The sequence below is a fragment of the Brachypodium distachyon genome, chromosome 3, assembly GCF_000005505.3.
Source record: "Brachypodium distachyon strain Bd21 chromosome 3, Brachypodium_distachyon_v3.0, whole genome shotgun sequence".
Taxonomy (NCBI): Eukaryota; Viridiplantae; Streptophyta; class Magnoliopsida; order Poales; family Poaceae; genus Brachypodium; species Brachypodium distachyon.
In genome coordinates, this window is record NC_016133.3 from 6492376 (window position 1) to 6501861 (window position 9486).

The 9486-nt window shown below is 46.0% G+C and overlaps 1 long non-coding RNA gene across 1 annotated transcript; it reads left to right on the forward strand.

Moving 5' to 3' along the window:
• The first annotated feature begins 150 nt into the window (after positions 1 to 150).
• LOC112271793 lies at positions 151 to 3606 on the forward strand. Its single transcript, XR_002965242.1, has 2 exons — positions 151 to 423; positions 1901 to 3606. It is a non-coding gene; the product is annotated as an uncharacterized LOC112271793 (long non-coding RNA).
• Positions 3607 to 9486: the final 5880 nt, after the last annotated feature.

The window sequence follows — 9486 nt, forward strand, 5'->3', positions numbered from 1 at the left end:
CACATGAGAGTAAGCGGCCAATGCACTTATTGCCATCGTCTGGCTCACAGGGCTCTGCACCGCCCGATCACGCGCGTCGCAAGCTAGGCGTCCGATTTGCCTCCCTCATCCAACACCGCTTTTCAGACAGCACAACACTTTCGTGGAGGTCGGGGCCCATCTGTCAGGGCACGCACCGGATCTCAGTCATCCCCAACATTTCCCATCTCCTCTTTCCTCGCCTCCTTCGCCAGGCTATTTTTTCGGGAGACGCGGTGAGCATCAGCGGCTGGATTTCGACGGCGAGGTCGCAGCGGGGTGAGGCAGAGCGTTGCGCTGAACGGCGAGCCGCCTGGGAGAAGCGTGCGCCGCCCGCGAGAGGCGCGCGCTGCGAGCTTCCAGAACAGCGGACGGGTTTTTCTGCGGCGACGAAGCAGCGCCCCGGTTAGTTCCTTAGCCCCTTCGGTGTAGCCGGCCGGCCGGCCGATAATTGCATGTTCTACGGCGAGTTGCTTTTTCAGAAGCGTTTTGACTTACGATTCGAGGTCCATGGCGACAGAATCGATCGAATTTACCAAATCGATTCGATTGACCTAAGCAATTTCCACCGGGGGTTCATGTTTTGGCTTCCTCCGCCAGCGCCCGCAGTGTGTGTTCCACGGTTGTTTGGGTCTGTTTGGTTGGTGTCCTGAGCATGTCGTGCCTGGCCGGAGGCCTCCCTGTGATCTGCCTGACACTTGTTTGGTTGGTGTCCTGAGAAATCAATTGCTAGCCTGGCCTGGACAACGCGGGAGCATCATTAGTCTGGCTCAGGCGCTCCAAATCGAAGGCCTGGCTCTGCACCCGCGCGCCTGGGATGCTAATCACTTTAACAAGAGAGAAGATTCAGCGGAGAGGAAAAGCGATAGCATAGCGGCAAGGTTAGCTCGCCACCGCGTCGCCGGGGTCAGCTACAGCCGTCGCAGCCTTGAAGCCTACGTACAAGTTCAGCGGCCGCCGCGTATGAATCGTAGGACTGGAAGACGAGCTCGCTCTGCGTAGATCGCCGGCGGACCTTGCTCCAACCGATGGGCTTGCCGGTGGAGCCAGATGATCCATGGATCCTCGTCCCTATTTTCTCCAGCCACAGGGTTTGCCTCTCCTTCCATGAAGTTCTATCTCCGCCAACTCCTTACGTGCTCACATGCATCTTGATCTGACTGTGATTGATTTGGGTATTAATTACTTGATTTGTTCACGGTACAAGCAAGAGAGATAAGCTAATGTTCAGACAACGGTGTATTCTCCTACAGTAATACTCTATCAGGCCAGGACAGGAACCAAACAGTCCTGTTGCAGGCTGCCTGAGCAGGCCAAAAACACAAAAAATTCAGGCGCAAGTCAGGCGCTGCTTTTCTTCAGGCATGGAGCTCAGGGCATCAACCAAACAGGCCCTTTGTTGCTGGTAGTTTTTCTTGCACTTGTCGACTTTTGGTGTCGTTAGGCGACGTAGATATTGTTCCTTCCCTAACTGTTCTCGTAGCAATCCCCTTCGCAGGAGTAGTTTGCTTGTGCCCGGGTTCGCGGGGCGCGCTTTGGGGTTGGATCGTGCGATTTTTCCCACACGATTTGAGTGTTACGGCTGGGCGGGTTGGTTGGATTTCGGTTCGTAGGGGGAGGTGGGGGTCGATTAGATGCGGCTCATTTCAGAAACTGCCCTCCCAAAAACGCATCTAGTGTACTTGCATGTGGAGCTTGGTTTTGCAGTCCGTGTAGATGGGGTCAGATGCTACAGACTTGTCTTCATGGTGTTTGCTAATTTTGGATTTTTGTTGTTGTAAACTTGCAACTCAGGGTGCTAGGCCCCTCTAGTTTTCAGTATGGCACTCGTACGGTGCATGTCGGCTATGGACTATTAGCTAAATCACATCAGTTTTTGCAGGTGTTACAGATGTTGCCCAGATGTTTGTAGTACTGGATTTCAGGCAAGTTTTGCTAGCGGTGGATGTTTTGTAGGTGTTGACATGTTGCTTTGTGGCTCGTGTGTAGTGGATATCATGAATTCAAACCAGGATGAAGCAGCTGGGGTCGAAGATAATTCTGGAGATTTAATTCATCGCTGTAGCAGACGATAATTACAGGGAGGTCAAAACTTGCAGGGTGACAATGTGAGAAGAATCGCTTCAGGGGTTGACAACATGCTGCATTTTTTTTTCCTCTGACAAAGTGCCTTATAAGTTTGCTGCTAGTGCTTAAAATTTACATGGCTAATTCGTGTGCAGGGTGTGCCAGAGAATAATGAGCCCAATATTGAGATTGTTGCTCCTAATTATAGCTGCTGTTGCACTCCTCTATGGAAATGGATACAACCTAATTGTGTTGGTTCTAGGTTTGACCCTCAATTCGACTATCGTTGTGCCAATTCAGTTATAGGTTATAGCGAACATTTTTTTCCTCAAGCAACTGTGTTGAATTAAAAGTTGTTGTACCAAATTAGGTTAAATTAACTTCCTAAACTTTGTCGAATCATGAGTTGCCAGACTAAGTGCATAATTAGTTGCTTTTGGGCCACTCAACTATTAGTCCCTGTATATAAACTAAAAGTCTGCCTAAAGTCTGAAACTAGGTCCCTTTTTAAGTTACTCCCTCCGTCCAACAAAAGATGTCTCAAGTTTATCAAAATTTAGACGTATCTAGACATGACTTAGTGTATAGATGGATTCAAATTTAGTCAAAGTTGAGACATCCTTTGTTGGACGGAGGGAGTATGTTATTTGGTTGTTATCATCAGATTTATATTTTTCTGTTTCTCTTATGCTCAGTTTTTGTTGCCTATGGATTAAACTGCCTAGCCTGCCTGCCTGATGTATGTTAGCCTAGACGGAATTAGTCTCTTGTGATAGCTGTGTGCTCTATCTCTGCCCTTTTTTGTTATATGCCGGCCAGCTTCTATAGTTTTAGTTATTGGTTAGTCAGAGTTGTGTTCTGTGTCCATTGACGACATGTACCACCTACTTGTCCAGTTGTCCTCACTCCCAGGTGTGCTCTTCATATCAGATGTTTTTTTCTTTGTTTGCTCCATCTTCTTTGCTCTTCCCTACGGACTACAAAACAGAAACTGTAATGTTTATGTCTCTTTCCCCATCTAGTCTTTTTCAGTGTGCTTTTTCTATACATAAGCGCATATAGAGAGGAATAGGTTTGATAATCTTTTTGTTTTTTTATGTAGGTGAAAGCTGGGGTTCCAACAGTCAAGCTTTGGGGGTATACTAACCAATATTCATAGGATAAGCAATGTTCACGGCTTTTTAGGACTTGCTGGATATTATCGGAGGTTCATTGAGAATTTCTCCAAGATAGCTAAACCTATGACTGAACTTCTGAAAAAGGAAAAAAAATTTGAATGGACTGATAAGTGTGAAGAAAGTTTTCAAGATTTGAAGAAGAGGTTGGTGTCAGCACCCATCCTCGTTTTGCCCGACTTACTAGAAAATTTCCAAGTGCACTGTGACGCCTCGCGTCTAGGACTGTGATGTGTTTTGATGCAAGGAGGAAGAGTCGTAGCTTACGCCTCATGGAACTTAAGAATCATGAAAGAAATTACCCCACTCATAATTTGGAACTAGCATCGGTAGTACACGCACTCAAGACTTGGAGGCACTATCTCATGGGAAAGCGTTGTGAATTTTTCACCGATCACAAGAGATTGAAGTATATTCACGCAGAAGGAGTTGAACTTCAGACAAAGAAGATGGTTAGAGTTAATCAAGAATTATAATCTGAATCTTCAATACCATCTAGACAAGGCTAATGTAGTGGCCGATACTTTGAGCCGAAAATGCTATGTCAACGGACTTACAGCTGGAGAGTTACCTGCTGAATTGTGTGAGCAATTCAAGGATCTTAGATTAGAGATAGTCCCGGAAGGTTATTTAGCTAACATGGAAGTACGACCCATCTTGCTGGACAGAATTAGAAAAGCCCAAAAAGAAAACTCAGAAATTAGAGAGATAAAGGATAATATGGCGATCGAAAAGGCAAAAGGATTCATTGAGGATGACACAGGTACCATATGGTTTGAGAAGCATATTTTACCACAGGACCCCGAGATCAGAAAGCTAATACTACAGGAAGCTCACGATTCACCGTACTCAATCCACCCCGGGAACACAAAGATGTACATGGACTTGAGGGAAAAGTTTTGGTGGACAAGATTGAAGCGAGATATCGCCGAGTATATCGCTCTGTGTGATGTATGTAGCAGAGTCAAGCCTGAACATCAGAAACTAGCTGGATTACTACGACCATTGCTAGTGCCAGACTGGAAATGGGATAAAGTGGGCATGGACTTTGTCACCGGCTTGCCAAGGACAAGATCTGGTTATGATTCAATATGGGTTGTAGTTGACCGTTTGACCAAGGTTGCCCATTTCATACCTGTGAAGACCACCTATACAAGTGCTCAATTGGCCAAACGCTACATGTTTAGGATTGTATGCCTACATGGAGTTCCTAAAGAGATCGTCTCAAACAGAGGTACCCAATTTACCTCAAGATTTTGGGGACAATTGCACGAATCTCTAGGCACGAGACTAGAGTTTAGCACAGCGTTTCATCCACAGACGGATGGACAAACGGAAAGAGTGAACCAAATCCTCGACGATATGTTAAGAGCTTGCGCTCTGGACTATGGTTCTAGCTGGGACGAGAATCTACCGTATGCAGAGTTCTCATACAACAACAGTTTTCAAGCGAGGGGGAATGGCACCATTCGAAGCTTTGTATGGCAAGAAATGCAGAACACCTTTGCTATGGGATGGAGTAGGAGGCCGTAGTCTATTCGGACCCGACATGATAAAGGATGCCGAAGAGAAGGTCAGGCTGATTCGAGACAGGCTTAAGATAGCTCAATCCAGGCAAAAGAGTGATGCAGATTTGAAGCGAAGGGAGGTCACTTATGAGGTTGGTGACAGAGCGTATCTCAGAGTTTTCCCGATACGCGGAGTTAAAATAAATTAGCGCCCCGTTTTATTGGACCCTACAAGGTTTTAGCACGCCAAGGAGAGATAGCTTACAAGTTGGAATTACCTGAAGTGTTGACAAGTGTCCACGACATGTTCCATGTATCACAGTTAAAGAAGTGTCACCCGGAGATGGCCGATACGCCACTAAGGGATACCTCTCGATGAAGTTGAGATTCAAAGCGACCTCACCTATGAAGAGAAACCTACCAGGATCTTGGAAACAGCTGAAAGACATACCCATTCCAAGACCATCAAATTCTGCAAGGTCCAATGGAATCACCACACCGAAGAAGAAGGTACGTGGGAACGCGGAGATGATCTTCGAGAAGACCACCCACACCTTTTTGCTGACCAACAGGAATCTCGAGGACGAGATTCATCTTAAGGGGGTTAGGTCTGTAACATCCCAATTTTCAAAACCCTTCATGTGCATTGCATTTCATAAGCATCATGTCACCCTTGCAGTTGATCACATTTGAAAACCCTAAAATTAACCCAGAAAATTGTTGGGAATATGCCCTAGAGGCAATCATGTATGATGTAATTCCCAATGTATTCATAAATATTATTAAGTTGTCCTTGTTTGAACATCTGATATGTATCATTGAATATGTGATTTGATTGTGGAACTATGTATTCATGTTGTTCATACTAAATTGTCCTTAGTCATTGAGGTTGTGCTGGACACATAACCTAGACTAATGTGAAAGTTGGCTGATGACTCGGTTCCACTTGTCATGGGCATGGTGATGTCATTCCAGCTTACACGGACTCGGCTAAAGAGTTTAGCGAGTCGGACTGACCCATATTGAGATGCAACGAGTAGGTCGTCATTTGCATGTCTCAATCAATGTAATCCTTAGACCTGAGGTTATCGTACAATCCGAGTTGTGGATCACCAACTTAGGTTCTGTCAAACGTTGTTCCGTAACAGGGCAGTTATAAAGGCAGAGTTCGGGTTGACTGAGAATCAAGCTGTGTGATGTGGATAACCAAGATGGGATTTTGCCCCTCCGACTGGAGAGATATTATCTGGGCCCTCTCGAGTGATATGATTTGGGAAGCATGGCCATGCGCGACTTGGTGAACTGTTAACCGGGTCGATCGACTAAGAGTTAGTCGGATGAATCGTATATCACAGATCGAGAAGAGAGTTGAACTATTAAAGGGATGACGATTAATCGCCTATAGTTCGACAAGGTATATCGTGAGGCAAAAGGGACTAAGACGTATGTCACATTGGAAGGTACGTCGTCATGACTCGATGGTACTTGGGAGTCGGCACGTTCTGCTAGGAGCCGCTACCGATTGATCGATTGTGAGTCGGACTCCAATCGTGTCCAAGTTGCCATGAGCCTGCGGGGTCACACACTTAAGAGCGGGAGCAAGTATTTGGTCGGGTTGGACCCGAACTGGAATTGGGCTGACAATGCGAGTTGGACTCGCAGGGTGGATGGGCCACAAGGCTTGGAGCCCACTTCCACTCGGTATATAAGCAGGGGCGTGGGATGCCTAAGGGGCACGTTTTTTTCCACTCTCATGCGTTGAGAACCCTAGCCCGATTCAGTTCAACCGTCGCACCGGACCTAGCAGTCCGCCGCCGGAGCTCCTCCTCGCACGTGTGGATACCGGCAGAGGTGCTGTACGTTCAGCACTTCGACGATCGCGGGATTGGATCGGCTGGATTGGATCGAGGGACTGCACTGCATCAAGGCGCCGCATCGATAATCCGCAACTGCGCGTCTAGTGGTAATCCTCGTGGCCTTCTACCTCGGCTAGATCTTGGGAGTTCGCGTAGGAAAAGTTTTGTTTATCTCTACGCGTCCCTTCAAAAATCCCTATACAAAAGAGTTTTGTTTGAATTTGGGTTTTGTTCTTGCTTTTGAATAATTTGCATTTTAACCCATGAGGGTTTTGGCATAAAAAGGGATTTAATGCTTGTATAAAGCTATCCCATAAATTGGCTTTTGAATTTATTTTGAAAAATAATTTATTTTGATAGTCTAAAAGGCCATTTTATAGGCAAATGTATTTTTAAATATTTTATTTTGAGGAAATTCTTGTTCCAAAAGTTAGATCATATGAAGATATGATTTTACAAAAAAAATTGCATTTTATTTGGAGTGATTTGGAGCTTTGAATCAATTTTGGAGTTCAAAAACAGAAAATACAAAAAAAAAAGGAAAAAAAAAGAAAACCGAAGACGGCCCGGCCTATTTGGCCGAACCGGACCGAGCCAACAGGCCCAGCCCCGCGCGTCCACGCGCTCTGTCGCTGCCAGGTGGGCCCCACGTCCCCCTTCTCCAACTGCCGCCCGGAGTCCACGCCACGCACGCGCCCTAGCCACCCCACGACGCCACCCCGATTTCTCCGGCCACGCGACCCCATCTTCGAAACCCCGCGTGTCAGTTTGAAGCTCTCGGCCGCCTCTCTCTTTTTCCCAAACTCCCTCGCCCGATTTCTCTCGCTTCACGCTTTAATTTCTTGCCGGAGAAAGCTTTCTGCCGCCGCCATCTTCGCGATTTCTTGCCGGAGGAATCTAACAACGTTTACTTTATAAGAACTTGCATGCAATTTTTTTTTATTTTAAAGATGCTGAAGGGTTGGTTGATTCTAACATATGGCTTGGCCTTTTCGAAAAAGAAAAAAAACCATCAAATTTATTTTGATAGCCAAAAATAATTTATTTTGATAGCCAAAAAAGCCCTAAAGCCCATTTTATAGGCAAATGTATTTTTAAATATTTTATTTCGAGGAAATTCTTGTTCCAAAAGTTAGATCATATGAAGATATGATTTTACAAATTTTGTTGCATTTTATTTGGAGTGATTTGGAGCTTTGAATCAATTTTGGAGTTCAAAAACAGAAAATAGAAAAGAAAAAGGAAAGAAGAAGAAAAAAGAAAAAAAAAACCAGGGCCGGCCCGGCCTAATGGGCCGAACCGGACCGAGCCGACCAAGCCGACAGGCCCAGCCCCGCGCGTCCACGCGCTCTGTCGCTGCCCGGTGGGCCCCACGCCCCCCTTCGTCTCCAACAGCCGCCCGGCGTCCACGCCACGCACGCGCCCGAACCACCCCACGACGCCACCCCGATTTCTCCGGCCACGCGACCCCATATTCGAAACCCCGCATGTCAGTTTGAAGCTCTCGGCCGCCTCTCTCCTTTCCCCAAACTCCCTCGCCCGATTTTTCTCGCTCCACGCTTTAATTTCTCGCCGGAGAAAGCTTTCGGCCGCCGCCGTCTTCGTGATTTCGCTGCCGCTCCGATGAGTCACCCGTCCGTCGCCCGCCTATTTCCTTCTCTCCTCTCCCGTGCGCACTCCATGACGCGGACGAAATTGTGTTTGGTTGCCGCAGCTACCACGTCGCCGCCGCCCGTGCTCACCACCGTCCGCCGCCGCCCGACCGCTGCCGCCGGGACCACATCGCCGAGCCGCCCATCTTTCTTGTTTTCCCGAGCCCGGCCGCCGCTCGAAGACGCCACGACGCCGCCGCCGCCGCGTTCCTCTTCGTCTCCGGCAGCCCGCGCCGCCCCGGTAAGGCCCCCTAATCCTCACCCTTGGATCTCAATCATACGGCCCAAATTAAAACCCTAACTTCGAACCGGTACGGGCCAATACCGTCCTGCCACCTGTCAAGCAATTTTAATCATATTTTTGGCCGAATTAAAATTGTAAATTTTGCAGAAAAGCCCCGATTATTCAAACCATCATAACTTTTAAACCGTTTGTCCAAAAATTGTTATCCGCACCTTTCCGGAATCCTCTCAACTTGTAGAATCTTTTGGCATAGTTTATTTTCAATTTGGAACAACTTTGCCAGAAGCAAATTACATAATGCTTAATTATGGTTTAAATTTCAAATGAATTATTTCAAAATAGTTTTGAACATGTTAGCTTGCTTAAAATTATTTAAGCATGTTCTCTGTCCATTAGGACCAGAAGAGAAATTATTTTGTGAAGAATATTGCCATATAAGTTTAATCTTGATCTATGTTTTGCAAAAACCATATAAGTTTATAATTACAGCCCACCTTTGTTTCATGCATAATAATTATCTTTTGTTATTTTTTTATGCTGTCGAAACCTTTGGTGAAGCTTTTCAAAACGGAAAACTAAACAAGTTGCAATTGGAAATAATCAAGTGTGCATCATCACCGCATATGCATCATAGCATGTTTTTGTATTGAATGTTGTGTTTATTGTGTGTATGCCTTCTTTTATTTTAGATTGTGTGGTTTGTGAACCTTGTTGTTGCGAACAGTGCGAGAACTACCACAACCTTGGACAAGGCAAGTTCACTTTGATCATTCTCCTAAATACTTTACTATGCAATAAATGTTTTATTGGATGCATTAGGAAACTCGTACCTCTATGCTAGCTATAAATCCCAGATAGTATAGTTTACCCTCGCCATTACCTTGCTACCAAATTGCCATCGATTGTAGTTGAAATCCTAGGCTATGGTAGTATCGTGGGGGAAATTACTACATTATGATAATTGTT